The 24,349-nt window shown below is 38.6% G+C and overlaps 1 protein-coding gene across 3 annotated transcripts in view; it reads left to right on the top strand.

The window, feature by feature from the left end:
- The window catches only part of PAFAH1B1 (platelet activating factor acetylhydrolase 1b regulatory subunit 1), a 74,707-nt gene that overhangs the window by 6,658 nt on the left and 43,700 nt on the right, over window positions 1-24,349 (top strand). The window contains exon 1 of one of the 3 annotated variants that reach the window (XM_067021081.1): window positions 19,222-19,391. The exons of the other annotated variants lie outside the window; for them this stretch is intronic. The gene's annotated coding sequence lies outside the window, so the exon portion shown is untranslated. Of the gene's footprint in view, window positions 1-19,221; window positions 19,392-24,349 lie in introns of those variants that run through there. 3 annotated transcript variants of the gene reach the window in all.

The raw sequence follows: 24,349 nt of genomic DNA, 5'->3' as shown, positions 1-24,349 counted from the left end.
AAATAATCAGTTATTAATATATTAATATAGCTCTTATAGTTTGAAATGTATTTCTTAAGAATTAGTATTAGGGATTCCTTCCCCTTTATCCATTATGTGTATCTGAAACCAGAGATGGCTTCAGAGTTTTTAGTAGGCAAGAAGTGCTATGTAAATCAATGCCAAATGGACTAATTCCTTTTTTCAATATAAAATTATATTGCTCATAAGCATGTTATTTAAACTGCAAAGTACATTTATATCTTTATTTTAACAAAAATTTTGTTTGTGCTTTTAAATATTAATTTAAATAATCCCAAACAGTTTTTCCTGTTTTTCTTTCTAAAAAAACCTTTTTATTTTGGAATAATTTTAGAATTGTAGTCAAGTTGTAAAGATGGTGCAGAGAGTTCTTGTGTATACCCTGCACCCAATTTCCTTCATTGTTAACATCTTACATTTCTGTGCTACATTTGTGAATCTTGGTATTTACTATTAGCTAAACTCCAGACTTTATTTGGATTTCACTGTTTTTCCATTAATGGCCTCTTTCTGTTGCAGATTTAATCCAGGGTACCACGTTGCATTTGGTTGTCTTTTCTCCTCGCTCTCCTCTGGTCTGTGATAGTTTCTCAGTCTTCCCTTGTTTTTCATGACTTTTACAGTCTTGAGGAGTCCTGGTCAGGTATTCTGTAAAATGTCCTCCACACTGGGTTTGTCTGGTGTTTTTTCATGATTAGATGGGTTTTGGGTTTTTGGAAAAAATACCACAGAGGTGAAGTGCACTTCTCATCACATCATGTCAGAGGCTACATGATATTTCATCACTTTGTTAACATAGTGTTTGCCAGTTTTCTCATAAAGTTACTATTTTTCCTTTCTCTTACTCTATCCTTTGGAAGTGACTCCATTTCCATGTCGGCGGTGGGGGTGTGTGAGGGGGAATGTCTGTTTACATATGTTATTTGGAATTCTTCTGTAAGGTGGAGTCACCTCCTCTTCCCCATTTATTAAAACAATTTACATCTTTATTTTAACTATCAGGAAAATTCTGTTTAGAATTTTAAATATTATTAATTTAAATAACCCCCAATTTTTTCTAGCTTTTTAAAAAAATAAAATATTTTAACAGTGGTTTGGAGAATAAAGATCCAAGAAAGCCTTTGAAGGAGCTATGTTTAAGTGAATTATATATCCATCTAGGAATTACTCTGAGAGTAAAGTTCAGTGTTGGGATTTTAGAGAAGAGCTCCACATTTGGGGGCTTGTTTGGAGGGAGACTGCTATAATCTGAGAAGCAAAGCAAATACGGTATCGTATTCATTGGTGCTGTGCTAGTATTTGAATTCTTGTTCTTCCCTTTCCCTCAAAAAGCTTGTTAAGTACTGCAGCAGAATAGACAGTATTTTTGACCAATTGGACTCTTATTTTAAAAATAGAACTGGTAGGTCTTTGTCCTGAAAGATACTTATTTTACACTAAGGAGAATTTATAACTTGAGTGCAAGGTAATTCTTGAGAATTGCAGTTATTACAGTTCAGTTTTTATATCTTGCCCTTCCATTGTATCACTTGTACAGAAAATATCATTGGGCTTCTACTTTAAAAAAAACTTATTCAGTACCATTACATATTTTTGTTTCTCTTTTAAATTTTCATCAATTTTTCTGTCCAGCAAATATTTATTTAGATATATTATATTCTAAGCATTGGGGATACAAACATGATTGTCAGCCCTTGCCCTCAAAGATCTTAAAATTTATGAACGCATATTTAACATGCAAAGGTAGCATAGTAGTGCTATAATCAAAATATGTACTGGTGAGATAGGGGTCCAAAGTTTTCTCTTTTTAAAAAAATATTTATTTATTTATTTTGGTTGCACTAGGTATTAGTTGCAGCACGCAGGATCTTTAGTTGCGTTGTTTGGACTTCTTAGTTGTGGCATGCGTGCGAGATCTAGTTCCCCAACCAGGGATCAAGCCCCGGCCCTCTGCATTGGGAGTGAGGAGTCTTACTCATTGGACCACCAGGGAAGTCCTGAGGGCCCAAAGTTTTCAAGGAGGTCTTCACAAAGATGTTGGTTAAACATTTTTGAAGAAATCTTGTCATGTTGTTTGGGGAGTAATTTGTACCTAGTCTCATAAGTACACCTTGGTTAGTGAGGGAAGTTACATGTAGCTGTAGTTCAGTATGGCTGGAGTGATTGGTGAGTACAGAGGACTGAGAACATTACCTTGATCTGGCCTGCAAAGTGGGTTGGCACATGGACCATCTTTGTTTGCAGACTCCATCTTAGACTCATGCAATAAAAAGCAATAAAAATTCCGTGGTGGGGGGGCACCAGGGATATCTGCATTGTCAGTAAGCTTCCTAGTTGAGAAGCTTAGTGAAACAAGTTTTTACCCTTGAGGTGCCAGAGGATGATTTTAAGTTATGATAAGTGACATCATTAGATTTCCCTTTTAAAAAGGCAACTGTCAGCATTGTGGAAGATGCAGCTGTGGAGTGGATGGAGGTAGATAGACCTGTGGAGACTATTTAAGAGGCAGTGCAGGTTGAAAGAATGGATTCGAAAGGGATTGAGTATGTATAAATTAGTAACCAGTTTGATATGGGAAGTAAGAGAAACAAGGAATGAGGAAGGTGAAGAATTGAGATGTTTTTTGTTTTGGGCTGTTGAGCAGATATGGGTGTTCGGAAGGAGCAAGAAAGAACTGAGAACCAAGGTTGGGGGAAGTTTTTTTGGTTGTTGTTTGTGTGTGTTTTAACAGGATAACCGTTAGGTGTATTGGAGACTTGAATTCTAAGATATTTGATGTTTTCATGTTTTACATGTCTACCAGTATAATTAATAGTAGAACATTTTTGTTTATTATTTCTTATGACACATTAAAAATTCATTCTGGGCTTCCCTGGTGACGCAGTGGTTGAGAGTCCGCCTGCCGATGCAGGGGACACGGGTTCGTGCCCCGATCTGGGAAGATCCCACATGCCGCGGAGCAGCTGGGCCCGTGAGCCATGGCCTCTGAGCCTGCGCGTCCGCAGCCTGTGCTTCGCAACAGGAGAGGCCACAACAGTGAGAGGCCCGCGTACCGCAAAAAAAAAAAAAAAAATTCATTCTTTCATCAGAGTGTGTTCGGTGCACTCTGTTATAAGAACTGTGCTGAGGTGCTAGAAAGTACTCCAGACAGGGGACAGCAGTAGTAAAATCATAAAGGTCACAAAATGAGGAGAGGGAAGGCATGCATTACAAGGTGCTCAGTGTTACTGGAGTTTGAGCAAAGTGGGGCTTGGTTAGAAATAAGACTAGAAATGTGGGAAGGGACCAGATACTAATCAAAGACCTTATAACCTGTGTTAAAGCATGTGGACTTCAGGAAATAGGGAGGCAGCATAGTGCTGTGAATAAGGGCCCCAATTGTGGAGCCCAGATGCCTGCGTTCAACTCTGCTGCTTACATAGCTGTGTTACATTACACACACACACACACACACACACACACACAATAAAAGCTCATTATTTAAATTCTCATAGGTAGTTGTGAGGAGTAAATGAACACTTCTAAAACATTTAAAGCAGTGACTAGCATATAGTAAGTGCTATTTAAATATTCGTTAAATAAAAAATAGGGAGCCAATGAAGGGTTGTTTTTAAGTAAGGAAGAGATATGGTTGGATTGTATTTTAAATAGATGATTCTGGGGCTGAGTAGAAGATAGATGTTAATAGGCCAAGGCTAGGTTTAAGAAGACCTGTTGAAATTGGTCCAGTCCAGGTGAGAGATGATGGTGTGAACTGTGGTAGTACTGTTAAGGGTAGACAGAGAATAATTCAACAAATATTGAGGCGGTAAACTTGGCAGATCCAGGTAATTGATTGAATATAGAAGAAGAAAGAAAAGAGTCAAGGTTGATTCCCACATAAGATATTATTTCTAACTTTTTTTTTTTCTAACATTTTTTTTTTTTTGCACGAACCCGCGTCTCCTGCATCGGCAGGCGGACTCTCAACCACTGCGCCACCAGGGAAGCCCCTTTCTAACATTTTTAAAGCAGTATTCATTTAAAGTACTTTGGATCTTAGTTGTCCTCTATGCTAGTTATATTTGAGGCTTTGGTGTATATTATGATGCTTCCATAAAAATGAGAACTAATGGCCTGAGATAGTTTTTAATTTCTCTAAGTGTATAGGCCTTTGCTGTTTTTCTCAGTAGGTGGAGAGAAATTTCTCTTTAAAGATCCACTATTATGTGGAAAACTCTCATTTAGCCCACGTCCAAAGAGCTAGAAAGCTTAAATATTGATTTTTTATGTTGTTTTTATATTATAACTATATTAAGATTTGTGAGTATAAAAATATAGCACCATAGTAATGCTGTAAAAATTTGAAGTGACTGCTGAATCATTAAAGAGGTTAAAATTTGTTAATTCTATTATATCTGATTTTTTCATTGTTTATTCATATATGGTAAATAACTTTGATAGGCAGAATATTCATCACCTGTTCATTCCTTTGATAAATCTTAACTCCCCAGATCTAGATTTGTCAAATTTTAAGAATATTTTTTCTTGCCATTCAGTTTTATAAAAAGGGGAAAACTTGATTGAAGTTAGAACTTCCTTGAATTTGAATTTTCTCTAGATTCTTAATGAAATAATTAAATGGATAGGAAATTCAGTGTCCTTATATAGTATTTTAAATCTGGGTCCTGCGTTGTAGTGGTGTACATAGTGTATGATATCTGTCAATTATGCTATTGCAGGGCTCATCAAATCTCCCCACTAAAGACAGTTGAGAGGGATGATATTTAAACTGAATCTTGAATGAATAATTGGAGTGGACATGGGAGAAGGTCATTTGAGGTAGAGGGAAGAGCAACATATACAGGTTCAAAAGCATGAAAAACTATTATGTGTATGCTGGAGAGTAGTTTGCAGAGGGCATTGTAGGGTACATGTGAATAAGAGGCTGGAAAGGTACATATGAGCCAGATTGATAGAATTTACAAATTCTGTGTGGTTTGTAGGCAATTTGGAAGACACAATTTTAAGCAAAGGTAAGTATTATGATCAGATGTGTATTTAGGTAGTTTATGTAGGTGGCAGTGAGGAATACAGATTGGAGTTTGAAGGTCACTTAGGAGGCTTTTTCAGGAAAGAATGATTAGTGCTTGAAATAAGACAGTGACAATGAAGGTTGTTGATTGGAGAAAGCTTTAGGAGGTAGAATTGTGAATGAGTAGTGTGTGATGAGGAGAGGGAAGTATTAGAAGACATCTCAGATTTGTGGCTTGGGTGTCTGGGTGGAATTGAGAAACTGGGCGTCATTAGCCATCCATAGTAGAGATTAAGAGGAGGAATTATGTGGGATATTACGTAAAGTGCCAGATTAATTTTCCTGAACCACGGTTCTCAAGTCAGTTTCTTGCCAAAAACCCATTGCCAGGTTTTTACTATATTTAACCAGCTTTGTATATGAATAAATGCAAAGGGTACCTTACTAGAAACATGGTATTTAATAGATGTTTGTTTAATCCTAAATGGACACTCAAGGTCTTTTCTTTGGTGTCCTAGCTCACTTGCTTATTCTTTTTCTTCTTGCCTGCCATGTATCCGATGATTCAGCCTTATGAAGATACTTTCTGTTCCTTATGGCATTTTCACTCTTTACCACTCCCTCCCTTCTCTTTTTCTCTGTGTATCTTCTGACCTATATATATCCTTCAAATCTGCATACCAGGTTCTCCTTTTCCAAGCAGCCTTCCCTAATTTTTTTTTTTACCTGAAAGAAATTGTCTTTGAATTCATAATCTTAAGGTATCTACTATTTTTGTCTCTTGTTACAGCTTATATAAAACTTTATCTGATATATCAAGTGAGTTAATGTATTTATAGAGCGTAGAACAGTACCTTGCACATAGTCCTCAGTAAATGTTGGTTGTTATTATGGTGATGTTAAGATGATTAAAACAAATTGATGTAATACTAATAGGGCAGTCTGCCTTTACCTTCTGCCTTCTTGTGATGGCAAAACTGATTTGTTCTCTGTCTTGGACGCTAGGAAAGCAGTGTCTCTTTTACATTGATAATGTATGTAGAAGTGCAAAAGTACTGTGCCTGTCATCTTCAAAGTGAAGTTATTCTCTTTGTACATCTTCACTATTCTAGAACTCTACTGAAGGAAGTAAAATGGTAGACAAGCCCTAAACACTGATTATCTTGTTAAGCTTCACCACAGTTGTTTGAGTAGGTGGTGGTGGTAGCTCCAGTTATGTGGGCAAACAGGCTTAGGAAGTTTGAAGATTTGCCCAAGGTCAGTTTGTAGGTGGCCCAGTTGATATTTGAACTTCCACTGTTTGACTCCAAAATTCTACACAGTAGGACCTCAAAAGTGTAGGATTTATTCCTTCATTGCTTTCATATCATTTACATATTCAGCTTGTTTTAAGAGGGCCTATCATGGGACTTATATATAAGAAAGTACTTTCTGTTTTTTCTTCTAAATTTTATTTTACATATTTATAGTTTGTTTATTTTTGTTATGGAATATGTCAACCATGCAGGAGAAGTACCTGCAGTAATATAACAAAATATCCACATAACTACTACCTGAATTAACAGATGTTAACATTTTATCATATTTGCTTTAGAGTTTTTGTGGGGTTTTTGTTTGTTCATTTTTTTAAAGAAATATGGCATTACAGTTAGAGTTGATATCCTCTTTCTAATCCTACTCCCCTCCCTGTTTCCAGTGGTAAAGTTCCTCCTAAAGTTTGTATATATTCTTTTGTTCTGTTTTTATACTTTTATTATACATATATGTATCCATAAACAATGTACAATAATGCTTAGAGTTTACATGAATGTTATACTGTATACTATTCTACAACTTGTTTTTTTCACCTAAAAAATGTTTTCTAGATGTATTGGTATATGTAGATCTAGTTTATTATGTTCAAGAATTTCTTATATATGATCATACTATAGTTTATACCTATAGTACAGAAATAGGCCTTTAGATTGTTTTCAAATTTTCACTATTACAGACAGTGCTGCACTGAACATGGGAAAGGTATCTGCAGATAAGATGATAAAATTTGTTTTTTGTTTTTTCATTGCAGAGTTTATCTTTAGGTTAATTAAATATTTGTTCTTTAGTAATTTTTATGCTTTGAATTGAATAACTAGAATGAATAATATTGTTGACATTGATTTTAGACCATAAATTCCTAAATTTTGTTCCACTTTCCTCAGTCTGTTCAACTGTTCAAAAATCTGTGTTTAATTCAGTATTGAGCCAGAAGTTGCACACTGGCGGTCTGTAGGACAAACTAAGTATAAATGCTTGGCCTTGTATCGTTAAAATTTTTTTGAGTCAATATTTTAGAGTTAGGTATTTTGTGTAAAGTCTCTATTTTTGGATTATCCTGAAAAATTAGAAGCGTTGACAACAGTGGGGCTCACATTTTCCCATGGCAACAGTTGGCCTAAGCTGAGTCACAGCTGCCCTCCTTTATGTATGTATGTATGTATGTATGTATGTATGTATATATGTATGTATGTGGTACGCGGGCCTCTCACTGTTGTGGCCTCTCCCGTTGCGGAGCACAGGCTCCGGACGCACAGGGTCAGTGGCCATGGCTCACGGGCCCAGCTGCTCCACGGCATGTGAGATCTTCCCGGACCGGGGCACGAACCCATGTCCCCTGCATTGGCAGGCGGTCTCTCAACCACTGCGCCACCAGGGAAGCCCTTTTTATTTATTTTTAAAAATTTATTTATTCATTTATTTGGTTGTGCTGGGTCTTAGTTGCAGCAGGAGGGCTACTTAGTTGTGGCATGTAAACACTCAGTTGCGGCATGCATGTGGCATCTAGTTCCCTGACTAGGGATCAAACCTGGGCTGCCTGCATTTGGAGTGCGGAGTCTTAACTACTGCTCCACCAGGGAACTCCCACAGCTGCCCTCCTTTAGATGGGCATAAGCTCTCCAGGAAAACAAGTTCCTACCACTTCCTGTTACTGTTTATTATCGCCCTTGCACTGTTGTTTATAGTGAAGAAATACTTTTCTATTGATGTTTTTATTAAAAATGGGGGGAAAGTGTAGCTAGACAACTGCAATATGCAAGAAAAGTAGAACAGCATATTTCTCTGGAAGTGAAGAATATTGTAATATGATTAATATGCAAACAAAATGAGTCTTGTATGGAAAGATCACAGCCTTTCCTGCTTCACTGGTTTATATTACCTGCATTGTTTTGAGTTTGTGATCTCTGCATTTTGTGCACATAGCTGTGAGGGCTGCCACATAGTGAAGTTGAAGATCAAAAGGATATGAAGATGGTTTGTAAATTGTGAAGTTTTGTGTGAATGCAAGATATTTACCTGTTCTTTTAGCTGTTACATACACCCTTGTTCAGAAAGATTTTAAGCAGAGGGGTTGAACTGGTTTAATCTTCTCAACCATCCTACCATTCAGTGCTGTATTTATTAAGTACCTTTTTCAGAGGCTACAAATGGATGGTCGAGGATTTGGATCAAAAATGTGTTTTGTCTGCTCAGTGTTTTTGTTTTTAATTCAACTTACTTTAAAAACCCAGTTCTACCACTGTTGCCTTATTTCTAGCTGATTCACACTTTTACCTGCCTAGTCTCTGTAAGTATTTGATTTGTAACCTATTTAAGGCAATTTATAAAGATGTGTAAACTAGAAAATACCACAAATTAAAAACAAAGAGAAAGAAGAAATGAAAACAAAGGGTAAGGATAAAATGGAATGAGAATCCAGGCCAAAAAGGTCTATCACAATGGTCTTGTTGCAGGCAGAGAGCACAGATTTGACTCTGAGCTTTTCTATGAGGTGTCATTTTTCATAAAGTCTTTAAGATAAAAATAAACATTTCAGAAAGGTAACTAACTTGATACTATCAGACTATAATTTCTCATAGGGGTCCTCATAAAGAGGATTATATGTAATTATCATTTCCCTCATCAACATCTCTAAGGTAGATGGATGTCTAACAGCACTCAATATGGGAAGACCAACCACATCACATGAGAGTCAGTCTGAATGAGTGGGTAGATTGTCCTTTGGTGTCTGACCAATGGATATAGTTTCCCTCAATCCAGTTGTTGATATTTATTGAGATTAAGCTCCTTGACAGGTACTTAAAGTGCAGGTGTTCCATATATCAGACACAGACCATTCATATGTAGGATTTAAATATTTTTGTGAAAACTTAGTTTTACCCAAATAAAACTTGTGGGAGTGCTTGTAGGTTAAGATTCTTCTTAGAATCTGCTACATTCCTGTCTTGTTTGAAGGTGGACAGAGCAGTATTCTTCCAGAGTATACAAAACTGGTAAAGTCATTAAGAAATAGATTTAAAGAAAAAGGGGGTCAGTACACAACTCTGTTTTATGCTGCTGGAAATTAATTGCTTCAGCAGACCATTCCTGTGAAAATGGACTCCTGGTGGTTTTCAGCATAGATTAAATGTAAGGAGGTATTGTTTTTATTTATGTTTATAATAAATATGGTCTTGTCCCTCAAGAAACATATTAATATGTGGCTCTGCCTCTTCTCTCTTTACATGTGCTCGATTCCCCAAGTAAGATTTTTTTTGTTCAGCCCTACTGGAACTCAGTTTTTTATGTTGTTACCTTCACTACTGAATCTCTTGAATTCAGTGTTTAAACCACTCTGTTTTCTTACTGATGACTGCCCTTTGTATTTCTCAGTTTGCCATATGTAGCCTCAACTTCTTAGCAATACTGTATTTTTCAGCTGCTTAAAATAATTTTGCATTTGGTTATTTTGTATTCATGTTGTATTCAACATATTATTTTCCCTTTCTCTAAAACCTGCCTCAAAAAATGGCCAGTCATTTCCATCTTTAGCCTTTCAGTTTATAAAGCTGACTCAGTCAGTCCTGGGCTCATGTTATATACTTTATCACCTCCTTTCCTTTCTCCACTCTCCCATTTTACTCTAACTAGATTGTACATTCTCTTAGGGGGGTGGATTGCATTTTATTCATCTTTATTTATAGTAAAACCTCATATCACAGAGCCTAGCAGAATAGTCAATGAATGAATTAAAGGATATGTATATACAGCTTACATCTTCAACTATATTGTAAGTTTCTTACGGACAGGGACTATCTCTCAACAGTGCTTTTAAGTCACATGTAGTTTTCCATAGATGAGACACTTAAGTTACATGGGACACAGATATGTGTTGTTTGATTTGAATACTTGGCACTTGGTAGATCCTCAGTAAATAAATTGAATAACTGACACTGAGAATGTAGTTATTTCTCATTATTTGTTTCAGTAGAGGCAAGCATTGGTGTGGATAGTAGTAAACTAGAAATCAGTTCATTTGAGAGACAATGGAAGTTTTCCAGTTGGATTGTCACAACACCTGGGCAGTGTCTTTGGTTGTAAACAGGGGATCCACTGTTAGGACCAAGATCATATCCTTGAGAACACCATCTTTAAGACCAAGAGCAAATAGTAGTAGACCAGGTCAAAAAAAAATTGCACTCTTGCATAATTGCAGTTTGACTCTGAAGCTCTTTTTTTCCCAAATCATTCTCACTGCTTACATCCTAGTCCAGGCCTCTTTTATCTTCTAATTGTAGCCTTCCCTTGCTCTAATATCTCCTATACTCCTCCAAAAAAATCACCATGAAACATCAATTTTAGAACATTGCTCCCTTGCTTAAGAATTGCAGTGATTTCTGCATTGTCATAATTCCTTTGGGCTATCTGCATTAATATTCACCATAACTTGTACTTTAAAAAAAAGGTACACAGAACAGTATGTTTTGTTATTGTTTGTATGCGTAGAAGTATTAGTAAGCTTTTTTCCTCTGATTTTTTTTTTTTTTTTTTTTTTTTTTTTGCGTTAGGCGAGCCTCTCACTGTTGTGGTCTCTCCCGTTGTGGAGCACAGGCTCCGGACGCGCAGGCTCAGTGGTCATGGGTCACGGGCCTAGCTGCTCTGCGGCATGTGGGATCTTCCCGGACTGGGGCACGAACCCATATCCCCTGCATCGGCAGGTGGACTCTCAACCACTGCGCCACCAGGGAAGCCCTTCCTCTGATTTTTAAGGCAGTGGATTTGTGTGTGTGGGACTTAGTTTTGATTTAAAAAAAAAAAGATATACAGGCTGTAGCTATGTTTGTCTAATTGTCACTTGAAAATGTAGCCTTTGTAAGCAAAAACCAAAAGAGTAATATGCATGGTAGAAGGTTAAAAGGTCTTTAAGTTTTAAAGTTTTAGTATTAAGTTTGAGACAGTCAGTTGATTTTCTACAGGATTTTTAAATTGGTATACTTTCTCTGACATATATTAATTAGTGTTAAATCTTTTTTTTTGTGGTATGCGGGCCTCTCACTGCTGTGGACTCTCCCTTTGCGGAGCATAGGCTCCGGACCCGCAGGCTCAGCGGCCATGGCTCACGGGCCTAGCCGCTCTGCGGCATGTGGGATCTTCCCAGATCGGTGCACGAACCCGTGTCCCCTGCGTCGGCAGGTGGACTCTCAACCACTGCGCCACCAGGGAAGCCTAGTGTTAAATCTTTTAAAAGAAAATAAATTACATCAGAACCAGATCCAAGCAGCTGGACTTTGAATGTATTTTATTGCCCATATTTCAGAATTTGATTTTTGGGAATTTTAAAAAAGAAAGCTGAGAATAAAGTTATATAGTGCATCTTTAGTTCTGAGAACATGGTAAATCTTTATCTCAGTTTTACTGTGATTCCTGTAGCAGACATTTAGAAACACTCCATACCTACTGTGTGTTAATTACCATGCTATTTGGTAGAGATATAATGAGGAATATGTCAAGGTTGCAGCTTTGGAGGAGTGTTGTTGAGACATCAAGGCAGATAATTACTGTGTGCCATGAGAAGTTTTAAATATATGTATGTACAAAGAACTATAAAATCACAGAGGAGCGAGTTACTCTGCTTAATTTTTTTGTCAAAACTATGTAAATAAATCCTGCAAGTTCTATTTTTGCTAGCTGCTGAGAGCTTGCTAATGGTGTTTAAACACCATTGATAAGCATTAGGTTGAACCTGTGTAATTGCCATTTTTGGCAATTTTATATGGTTAACTCTAATAGTATTTCAGTATGGCAATTAAAACAAGAAAATGAAACATGCTTAATATCTTTCACCAATACTGTTTGACAGTTGTTAGATAATTGATATTTTATTAAAATAAAGCTTTGAATATTGAATATATGTGCCATTTTTGGAAAACATTTTTTAAAGCTCATTTGGTTTGCCTTTTTTTTTTTTTTTTTCGGTATGCAGGCCTCTCACTGTTGTGGCCTCTCCCGTTGCGGAGCACGGGTTTGGGACGTGCAGGCTCAGCAGCCATGGCTCAAACGGGCCCAGCTGCTCCGCGGCATGAGGGATCTTCCCGGACCAGGGCACGAACCCGAGTCCCCTGCATCGGCAGGCGGACTCTCAACCACTGTGCCACCAGGGAAGCCTTTTTTTTTTTTTTTTTTTTTTTTTTTTGGCGGTACACGGGCGTTGCGGAGCACAGGCTCCGGATGCGCAGGCTCAGCGGCCATGGCTTACGGGCCTAGCCGGCATGTGGTATCTTCCTGGACCAGGGCACGAACCCGTGTCCCCTGCATTGGCAGGCGGACTCTCAACCACTGCGCCACCAGGGAAGCCCGGTTTCTCTTTTTTAAAAGATAATATATGAAAGAATTTTAGTAACTATAAATTGCTGTATAGTTATTTTATAATTGCTTTTAACCATGGAAATATAGTTATTTGATTTGGAAAGTTTTGCTTTCATAGCTTGACTCCTTACAAACATCTGCTGGATGCTAGATACTGTACCCGGCACTAGAGAGGCAAAAGTTCAGTGTTTGCCCCAAGGAGATCAGTCTGGTACTAGAGACAACATGTATATAGTTACAAAGATTGTGGGAGGCAGCACAGGGTAGAATCAGTGATTCTTCAAATTTATTTTAACAGTGGAAACTTTTCCAAAGAGCTTTTATGCAGAAACCCAATACATAAACAGATAAAAAACAGAATCCTGCCTATTTGGCTGCCTCACTGTCCTCATTCCTACTGTTTGAAACCATTGGTGTGGAAGTCAGAGACAAATCAGGTTTGCATCCTGGCCCTGCCACTGTTTAGCTGTTTGACCTTGAATACATGCTCTAACCTTAGTGAACTTGTTTCCTCAACTATTAAATAAGTGTATTAGTTTTTTTGCGGGGTGTTGTAAGAATTAAACATTGCAGGAAAAGAGCCCAGCATATAAAGTCATTCAGTAAATGGTAGCTATTAGGATTATATGTACATGACACAGTGAGATTAAAGAAGAGTAGGGAGTAGGCTAGCCAAGGAGGGCTTCACAGAGGTGGTGATGTGCTGCCTTCAGGCTGAATCTTTTTTAAAGTATTTATTTATTTATTTATTTTGACTGCACCGGACCTTAGTTGAGGCATGTGGATTTCTTAGTTGCTGTATGGGTATGTGGGATCTAGTTCCCCTACCAGCTATTGAACCTGAGTCTCTTGCATTGGGAGCGTGGAGTCTCAGGCACTGGACCACCAGGGAAGTCCCCTCCAGGCTGAATCTTGAAGGGAAATGGAAAATTGCAAAACATATGGGTGAGAGGCATGCACCCAAAATGAAATATTTCCATAATGAAGACTTGGGTATGTGGAATGCTGCCTCATTATCCCTTTCTGGAGATAAATGGCCTCACCTGAGTTCTGCATAGCTTTTCCTTACATTCTTTGACTCACACTTTAGTATGAGGCTGGGTTAAGCCAGGGTGAGAGTCACTGACTTTCCTTTGTTAATTAAATTGACTACTTAACTAAAGGAAAAAGTACTCTAAACCTGAATTTGTAAGCCGTGTCCTGGTTATAATGTAATGATGCATTTATAGACAAAGTCCTTCCTAACTGTAGTTGTGTTAGTGTACTGAAAATTAGAATCCCTGTGTCCTCCTTTGAGGTCTCAGTATAGATCTTTGTAAATGTTTACTTCAGTAGGTAGGTAAGGTGTTTTCTTTTTTGCCTGAGATTCAGATATATGAAACTACTGCTGTGGATAAATTGCAGGTGGATGTATTATCTTTGGATTTTTGAGAAAGAGAACTAGCAAATTACTTTCTAGAAAATCTGATGAAACATCATCAGATGTGTTTTCTACCTCAACAATGATTTTTCTTTTTTAATTTTAAAATTTTATTATTTTTTTAAATGTTTATTTTATTTCTTTATATTTTGGCTACGTATTTTTTGGTCTTAGTTGTGGCACGCAGGATCTTCGTTGTGGCATGCGGGCTTCTCTCTAGTTGTGGTGCGCAGGCTCTCTAGTTGAGGCACGTGGGCTCAGTAGTTGCAGTGCACGGGCTTAGTTGCCCCGCGGCACATGGGATCTTAGTTTCCTGACCAGGGATTGGTCCCCTTCATTGGAAGGTAGATTCTTAACCACTGGACCGCCAGAGAAGTCCCCTGATTTTTCTTTTTTATAACAATCAGATTTTAGGCAAAACATTTCAGTGTGATAGGCTAACAAATGGAGGTGTATTAAACAAAATAGAGAAGATATGGAAATATCTATCTTCGTGTCTTTCTGTATCTCCTTTGTGTGTGTGTGTGTGTGTGTGTGTGTGTGTGTGTGTGTGTGTGTAAAATCGTACAGCACTTACTGTGTACCAGGCACTGTTCTAAATGGAGCAACTCATTTAATCTGCCTGACAGCTCTATGAAAGAGATATTACTGTTATTAAAAATAGCCTGTATCGGATAACTTCATTTGTCTAGATAAGGGAGCTTGCCATACTATGGGTGGCAAGCCAAATTCTGCCTCCTACTTGTTTTTTTTTTTTTTTTTTTTAACGAGAGATTACATCTATTTATTTATTTATTTTTGGCTGCATTGGGTCTTCGTTTCTGCTCATGGGCTTTCTCTAGTTGCAGCGAGCGGGAGCTACTCTTCGTTGTGGTGTGCAGGCTTATTGCAGTGGCTTCTCTTGTTGCGGAGCATGGGCTCTAGGCACACGGGCTTCAGTAGTTGTGGCACACGGGCTTAGTTGCTCTGCGGCATATGGGATCTTCCCAGACCAGGCAGGGCTTGAACCCGTGTCCCCTGCATTGGCAAGTGGCTTCTCAACCACTGCACCTTTGTGCTAAGAGTGATTTTTACAGTTTTTAGTGGTTGGAAAGAAGCAAAATAATATTTTATAAAAAATTTTATACAATTTATTTTCTAAAATAATTTCAAATTTTAATTTTATAAATCAATAATAATTTATTTAAAAGTTACATGAAATTGAAATTTCATTGTCCATAAAGTTTTACTGAAACAGAGACCCTCATATTCCACATACATTATTTATTGTTGTTAATTTCTTGCTATAGAAACCATAAGGTCCACACAACTTAAAATATTTACTATCTGGCCCTTTATAGAAAGTTTGCTGACCCCTGGTCTAGATACAAAGGAAAGGAGATAGAATCCAGACAAAAAGCGACAAAATAATATAGTTACAAAAGAATGTGTTTTTATTAGAACATATCAGGAATATGAGGACTACACAGAGTTGTATAATGAACAAGCCAGCAGTATTTTCTTGAAGAATTTTTTAAAAAATCTTTAATAACTTATAGCTTAACTATAATGAAAAATGCTTAGTTATTTCAGAGTGTTATATTGACCTCTTTTTCCTGTTAATATAAAATTTCTCCTCCAGATATATCTGAAGGGCTTTGTAAATATTTCTTTGAATTTGGGTGACAGTTGTTGCAGTTACCGTTGAAATCTGAGTACCTTGGCCTCCTGATTTGATTTTTGCCCTTGGAACACAGATGAGTTCTGACATTTGATTTCTCGATTTCCCCTTCTTTATAATTTTGCTTTTGGCCCTTTAGGACTGGCTGTAGTCTGTAATGTTGAGTATATGGTTCTCTGCTGAGGATGTGCTTCAAAATCTTCTGGAGAAAATTTTAAAATTTAGATCGTCTCAGAATCTCTGAGGATAAGGTCTAGCCATGATTATTTTCAGGATGTTTCTCAGGGGGTTCTAATGTACACTCCTGGTTAAAATCCATAGTTACTTCCTTCAACTATTTTAGTAAATCCTATTTGAAAAAAATACATATGTGGCATTTATTGTTTTGTGTCCCAGAGGTGTTTTGCAACCTAAAGAATCATTGCCTAAATTTATGTATACTCACAGAGGTCATCAGCATCAGTTTGGTAAACTCATTTTCTCTTTTGATGTCACTCAATAGAATAGTAGAATACAAGTTGGAATTCACATTAGAGAGCAAGTAGTATAATTTAGTATTCTTTATTTTTATGAGATATTTATTTGGCATCATAGAATCCCAGTGAATCTGGAAATAATGGATTTAATGAGGTAGAACACAATTTATATGCGACTCAATATTTTTAGGAGGAATAGTTCATTTTGTTTTGTCAATAGTTCTATCAGGCTGTAAGTCTGTAAAACAACTGTTTAAATAGTAGATCTTTTCCTCTTGTTTTCATTTAAGTGTATTTTGACACTAGGGTGAATTTAAAAGAAAAAAGTGACCTGCAACCTCTAAAAGCATACTAAAACAACAAATGTTTGTCTTTTTTCACATTCTGTTTCACGGTTTATAGGCATACACAGTTGTATGACACAGAAAACTGATTTGAGGTAAAAAGCACTAGAAAGCGATATACAATAAAATCTAAGCAGGTCAGTCAGAATTCCATTTCTTAGGAACCATCAGGTGTTCCAAATGGCTTCATGCCTTAAGTCAAAGAAGAGAGGGATTTTAATCAACAGAGAAACGATCTTTGGAACTTCCCTGGTGGTGCAGTGGTTAAGAGTCCACCTGCCAGTGCAGGGGACACGGGTTCGATCCCTGGTCCGGGTGGATCCCACATGCCATGGAGCAGCTGAGTCTGTGTGCCACAACTACTGAGCCTGTGCTCTAGAGCCCACGAGCCACAACTACTGAGCCCGTGCGCCACAACTACTGAAGTCTGTGTGCCTGGAGCCCATGCTCCACAACAGGAGAAGCTACCTCAATGAGAAGCCCACGCACTGCAACGAAGGGTAGCCCCCGCTTGCCGCAACTAGAGAAAGCCCACATGCAGCAACGAAGACCCGATGCAGCCAAAACATAAATAAGAAAAAAAAAAGCGATCTTTGAGCACCCATTAACAGGTGAACACTGCTGGAGTGAAGATTATATCTAGCGTGAGTTTGATGGGTGTGCTATGAGAATGAGGAGGCATCCTGATTAATGTCCATAAAGGGAAAGCCAAGAATGATGAGGTAGACCAGCCAAGAAAAAAGAAACAAGGAGAGGAAAGAGAAGAGCTGAAAGGTCAACAGTAATGAGATGGTGCTTGTAAGTTGCAATGGCAGTGAATATCAGAAACTTAGTGGAGAGAGTGATGAAGAAACAGAGGATAGGAGAGTTCTCAGTTATCTGTTTTGTACCTCAGTAGTAGCCCTTTGTTCAGGATATCTCTCATGTCAGTTTTAAGTGGGACTCCGTATTTTACATTTGATAACCCTTGAAGGCATTGATTTACCTGGAGAGTATCCAGGGAGTAGGGTTTAAGCAGTATGAGGGGTGAAGAGTATTCATTCCAATAGAGTTTAGTGATAAGCTAAGGCTATAATAATAAAGGCTGCTATATTATTATAACAGGACTGAGGGTTTGGGGGCGTATTATTAGGGTTTTCCAGCAAAACAGAACCAATAGGATTTACGTATAAATTTAAAAGGAAAAAATGACCACAGTCAATCGCTGGGAGAGGAAGAGAAAGGGGAGGGAGAGATTTTAAGAAATTGGCTCATGTGGTTGTGAAGGTTGGTAAGTCCAAAATTTTCAGGGTAGGCTGGCTGGCTGGTGAGCCAGGGAAGAGTTGATGTTGCAGCTCCACTTCCAAAGGCATCTCGGAGGATGTGTAAGTCTTTCTCTTAAGGCCTTCAACAGATTGGATGAGGCCCACCCACATTATGGAGGGTCATCTGCTTTACTCAGAGTCTACTGATTGAAATGTTAATCTCATCTTAAAAATACTTTATCTCCTTTCTTCAGATTTATAATCTAAAGCTGTAGAGCATCTATTTGCAACACTTGCCTTTAGTATTAAGAGTTACTAGACTTGAGATTGGTAGGAGTAATTCTCAGTAGAAAAGGTGATATCTTAATCATTGGTCCAAGGCTAATTGAAAAATGCAAAGTATTTTGGATGAGTGGCTTAAATCTTGCAAAATGAGATATGGTAGTCAGTTGTAACTAATAGGAAAGTGAGGAAATGGTGCAGCTGTTGGAAGAATTTTAGTTTTTCAAAAAGTGAACTATGGGGCTTCCCTGGTGGCACAGTGGTTGAGAGTCTGCCTGCCGATGCAGGGGACATGGGTTCGTGGCCTGGTCCGGGAAGATCCCACATGCCGCAGAGCGGCTGGGCCCATGAGCCATGGCCGCTGAGTCTGCGCGTCCAGAGCCTGTGCTCCGCAACGGGAGAGGCCACAACAGCGAGAGGCCTGCGTACTTTAAAAAAAAAAAAAAAAGTGAACTATGCCTGAGCTATGACGTAACTATGTCTGTCCCTCAATTATGAACCAACCTGGTCTTGTTTTGCTTTAGTTTTTGTTAGAAGCTTATCTCTGTAGGTGGGAGAGTGAGGAAATGACAAAAATTGATTTAAGGAAATGCAGTTACTCTCAGGGATAGGATACTTTGTTGTCTGATGTAATCTTTCAGAATTAAACTATAAATTTAAAAATTTAAATTTGACTGGGGTATTTTTCAGAATATGCAATGCATTGATTTCATAGGTAAGTGTACCTTTTTTTTTTCATTATTTGACTGCATTGCAGTATGGCACTAATGACGTTTTGTCTTAATATATTTATTTATTTATTTATTTTTGGCTGTGTTGGGTCTTCGTTTCTGTGCGAGGGCTTTCTCTAGTTGTGGCAAGCGGGGGCCACTCTTCATCGCGGTGCGTGGGCCTCTCACTGTCACGGCCTCTCTTGTTGCGGAGCACAGGCTCCAGACGTGCAGGCTCAGTAGTTGTGGCTCACGGGCCCAGTTGCTCCGCGGCATGTGGGATCTTCCCAGACCAGGTCTCGAACCCGTGTCCGCTGCATTGGCAGGCAGATTCTCAACCACTGCGCAACCAGGGAAACCCACTGACGTTTTAAACATTGTTTTTACCTAGAGTAATAGTCAAAGTCAAATATTGAGAACTTGAAGAAACCTGTAACCTCATGTCTGATGCCATGATAAGGAGCATCATCTGAAGTGATGAAGAATTTTCTGGCACACCCCGAATACCCACCACTATTTACACGGATGAGTCTGTACATTGAGGACTGTGCAAATCAAAATGTATGTGTATGTTCTCTTGGGTTAGTTGTACGGAAATCAGAATGATTTGGATGGTGCAGACAATTTGGGGATGGTGAGAGGAAGAGAAGACAGCACAAGTGAAAAAACATTTCTCATCCAGGGGCCAGGACCATGTTTGGGGAGATGACTGCTTCAGTTTTCATTTCTCATGAAGCTCAGTTTATGAAGAAACAGGAGATTCTATTTAACTCTAGAAAACTAGTATGAAAATGTACTCAAGGGCTTCCCTGGTGGCGCAGTGGTTGAGAATCCGCCTGCCGATGCAGGAGACACGGGTTCGTGCCCTGGTCCGGGAAGATCCCACATGCCGCGGAGCAACTAAGCCCGTGAGCCATGGCCGCTAGGCCTGCGCGTCCGGAGCCTGTGCTCCGCAACGGGAGAGGCCACAACAGTGAGAGGCCTGCATACCACAAAAAAAAAAAAAAAAAAAAAAAAAGGTACTCAGTAATTCTTCTGCCTTGCCTCATTGCTGTATCTGGAATATGTTATTTGGATTAGGGTTATGAGTTATAATATAATATGCTATTCAAGGAAGGTAGATAATTTGCTGACCCTCTTTATTTTATTTTTTAAAAAAATATACCTCTTTCTCTCTTAGCTGTCATCATTCATTCATTCACCCATTCATTCATTTACAGCTGCGTTGAGTCTTCGTTGCTGTGCAAGGGCGTTCTCTAGTTGCAGCGAGCGGGGGCTACTCTTGGTTGCGGTGTGCGGGCTTCTCATTGCAGTGGCTTTTCTTGTTGCAGAGCATGGGCTCTAGGCGTGTGGGCTTCATTAGTGGCACGTGGGCTTAGCTGCTCCACGGCATGTGGGATCTTTCAGGACCAGGGCTCAAACCCGTGTCCCCTGCATTGGCAGGCAGATTCTTAACCACTGCACCACAAGGGAAGCCATGCTGACCCTCTTTAAATAAGGCATTGTTGAGTGACAGTTTCATGAGAGCAGGAACCATTGGTAATCACTTAATGTACATCTAATAATAAGTACATCTGACAGTTTCCATTTTTTATGTCAGTACACCTCTACTGTTACCATATAATTGGCTTTTTATCTTTTCCCTCAGACACATCCTTTATTTTCTGTATTGTTTTCCCCTATTTCATAAACTCCTGGTTAGCAAAAAACAATGTAGATTATTAGTGAAATAATATTTTATAAAGGTGGTGTGTGTGTGTGTGTGTGTGTGTGTGTGTGTGTTGAAATAGGATTTATTTTAAATAGTTCTTTGTTTGGGCTTCCCTGGTGGCACAGTGGTTAAGAATACACCTGCCGGGGGCTTCCCTGGTGGCGTAGTGGTTGAGAGTCTGCCTGCTGATGCAGGGGACACAGGTTCGTGCCCCGGTCCAGGAAGATCCCACATGCCGCGGAGCGGCTGGGCCTGTGAGCCATGGCCGCTGAACCTGCGCATCCAGAGCCTGTGCTCCACAACAGTGAGAGGCCCGCGTACCGCAAAAAAAAACAAAATCTGCCTGCCAGTGCAGGTGACACGGGCTTGAACCCTGATCCGGGAAGATCCCACATGCTGCAGAGCAACTAAGCCCGCAAGCCACAACTGTTGAGCCCACATGCCACAACTGCTGAAGCCTGCGCGCCTAGAGCCTGTGCTCCGCAACAAGAGAAGCCACTGCAATGAGAAGACCGCACACCACGATGAAGAGTAACTCCCGCTCGCTGCAGCTAAAGAAAGCCCGCGCGCAGCAACGAACACCCAACATGGCCAAAAATAAATAAATCAAAAAAAAAAAAGAAAGTTATTTGTTTAAAAAGCGAAAAAATTTAAAAGTTTGGCTTTCAGCACATATCCAAGTCACTGTAATGGCCTTCAGAAATACTAAAATCATAAACATCAGTGAACACTCTAAGTCTTCCTTAAACATAATATGACAAGTTCCAGCTCTTTAAGGCAAAGTTGTGTCAGTCCTCATAATTTTGACATTTTGTAGTGTTTATAATTTGAGATCAATGTAACATTCCCCCAAAATGTTGTGTGTAAGCATCATTACTTCAAAACTGTATGTAATACTGTGTTACCAGGAAGAGAGAGAAGAATTCTGGAGAAGAATTCTGCATTGCATAGAAATAAAAGTCTGCTAAAATAAAACTGTAAAAAACTCTACTAAAAGCCTTTCATAAAAAAATGTAACAACCTTCTGCTTTAGTTTCCTTGAAGCTGGAACTGATCTCAAAATTTGAAGCCTTACATTACAGTGCCTCAAATTTTAGGGTATTCTTTTGATTTACACCAATTTTACGTGAGGCTGATTGTCCCATTTTAAGAATGGTCTAAGTATTGTGATTTTTTTCTTTTTAATAAATATTCAACTGGAAAATCCCTGGGTAAGACCTTACCAATCAATATTTTAATATTGCTTTAGCATTTAAAACAATATTGTTTGAGCAGAAAATTCCCATTAGCCTTGAAGCTTTAAGTCCCTAGCTTTCAGACCAAAAGCTCTCATTGCAATGGGGTAAAATTGAGAGCTGTGTGGTGGACTTTATTTCCCACCTTGGTAAAACTAGACTTCTGCAGATCTTGTAGCTCTGTCCTGTCCATGTAGTCTCTTTCAGTGTGTTACCACGTTCTATTGTAGTTTTCCAGGTAATTTTTAATGTAACTATTGATACACAGCCTAATACAAAAGAAGTTGACAGGAGAAAAATTTCAAATCATTTGTTCAGAGATTATAGGATGGTATTATTGTTGAAATGTCTGTCTCAAGTGTGAATCCGTTAGCAGTGAGCCTTGGTGTCCTTGGGAAGTCCATGGGAGATAAAAGAACTTGCAAACTTGGCTAAGTGTGAAACCTTAGCCAGTGTTTTTAACACATTGAAACAAAAAGAGGAACTTTAATAGTTCACTCACCATCCCGATTTGTAAGATTATTTTTTAATATTCTCTTACTTCTCTTTTTTACTTTTCTCCTTTCTGTTTCTGTGGTGACGTACTTATCCAAGTCATAAACATTGTTGTCTAGGAGAGCTGCATTGGTGTAGCAGAAAAGTGGATATAGTATTAGAATACTTAAGAATTCTGCATTCCAGAAAGCATACTGAAGAAGCCTCTGTTTCTAGTGCTCAGGCAACACAGATCTGATCTCTTAAGAAAGTCTGGATATTGACATGCAGATGAACAAACCAAACTCTCCTTTGAAATATGTTTGTGGTACATACAAGTAGCTTAGAGGGGATTATTGAAGTACTGCCAAAATACATTTCAAAAATGATAAGTCTTTTCATTCATTATGTTGACTTTGGAAGGATTTGTGAACCCCCTTAAAATGCATATATGTAATATTTTGTTTATCTTCATGTGTCCTTTTTTGAGGGAAGAGGTCTTGGCTTTCGTCACATCCTCAAATGAGTCCATTGACCCCCAAAAAGATTTAGAACTCCTCCACTAGGTGGTATGAAAATACTGCCTGGTTTATTTGTACTGTTGGTTATAAATATAGATTGTTCATTACAAAGTACTCTAAACTCTGTCTTTTGCTCCACTTGAGAACCATTTATTTTTGTTGTTATGGGATATTTTGCAATTATATGTTAAAATAATAAGCTAAAAGGTAACTGGAAAGGTAAATCTGAGAAATACTGTACATTGTCTATATTAAATTCTTAAGTATGATACTTGGGCTTTCTGGTAACCAATATGTATGTTAAATAAAGGCAAGAAAGTTTAAAGCTAGGAAATTAATAGAGGATAAAATAATCTGAGTTAAAAGGAACCTTAGGTATTATCTTCTTTCCAGAAAAGTTAGATGAATTACTCAGATTTATAGAGTTGATGACTGGCTCGAACCCACATCTTCTTTCTTGATCTGCATTTAGGGCTCATCATACCTATTGTCTCTCTCTACCATTTGTCATTAATACTTAGCTAGTTGTAATAAAAACATTATTAACCTATAGTAGTAAATAATAACAAAATTAATTATGATTAGCAAATTGAGACGTTTTAAATTTAATCATCCCACTCTCTTACTACCACCTTTCAAGTGTTCTTCTCCCAGGAGATAGAGACCTCTGCTTTCTTAATCCCTCTACTCTTTATTTGCCTTTCCTGTTACCACTTTCTGCACAACATAGTTTAGGCTCTTTGATCCATTGTTTCAACTCCCTTCATTATGCATTCATCTCACGTATCCTGTAAACCCTCAACCCAATCCTAGATCTCTAAATGTATGACTTTTCTGTTTCTGTAGCCAGACGACTGTACATACTTGCTACAGAAAAATCACATCTTTGTAGATTGGCACCAGCAAAAATTCATGGTGTCCGATCTTAAAAATGTCCTTCCTAGGCTTCCCTGGTGGCGCAGTGGTTGAGAATCTGCCTGCCGATGCAGGGGACACGGGTTCGTGCCCCGGTCCGGGAAGATCCCACATGCCGCGGAGCGGCTGGGCCCGTGAGCCGTGGCCACTGAACCTGTGCGTCCGGAGCCTGTGCTCCACAACGGGAGAGGCCACAACAGTGAGAGAGGCCCTCGTACCACCAAAAAAAAAAAAAAAAAAAAAAAGTCCTTCCTGTACTTCCTGTTGTGTTTCTTTGCCCTCATTCTTCATAGCAGCTCTTTCAAGCCTCTTATTACCTTCTTCCTTTCTCCCCCAGCCAGCAAATGACCTTACTTCCTGTTTTCCCGGAATATAAAAATTTTTGCATCTTTTTCTCCTTTCTAATACAGTAGAAGAGGTAAACCATCTTTATATCTGGATCTCTCATTCCTTTTTCTTCCTCCTCCTTCCATTGAGTATTTTCCTATTCTGGTTTTTAAAAAAGACTTTTTATTATGGAAAACATCAGACTCATAAAAGTAGAGAATAAAAACCATTCATGTACCCATTATCCATCTTCAACAGTTATCAGCTCAAAGCTAATATTGTTTCATATATGACCCTCCATCCACACTTCCAGATTTTTCTGAAGCAAATCCCAGG

This window comes from Kogia breviceps, chromosome 19 (genome assembly GCF_026419965.1).
Source record: "Kogia breviceps isolate mKogBre1 chromosome 19, mKogBre1 haplotype 1, whole genome shotgun sequence".
NCBI classification, from domain to species: domain Eukaryota; kingdom Metazoa; phylum Chordata; class Mammalia; order Artiodactyla; family Physeteridae; genus Kogia; species Kogia breviceps.
The sequence above is the reverse complement of the archived record's forward strand: the minus strand, read 5'-3'. Positions and strand labels throughout refer to the sequence as shown.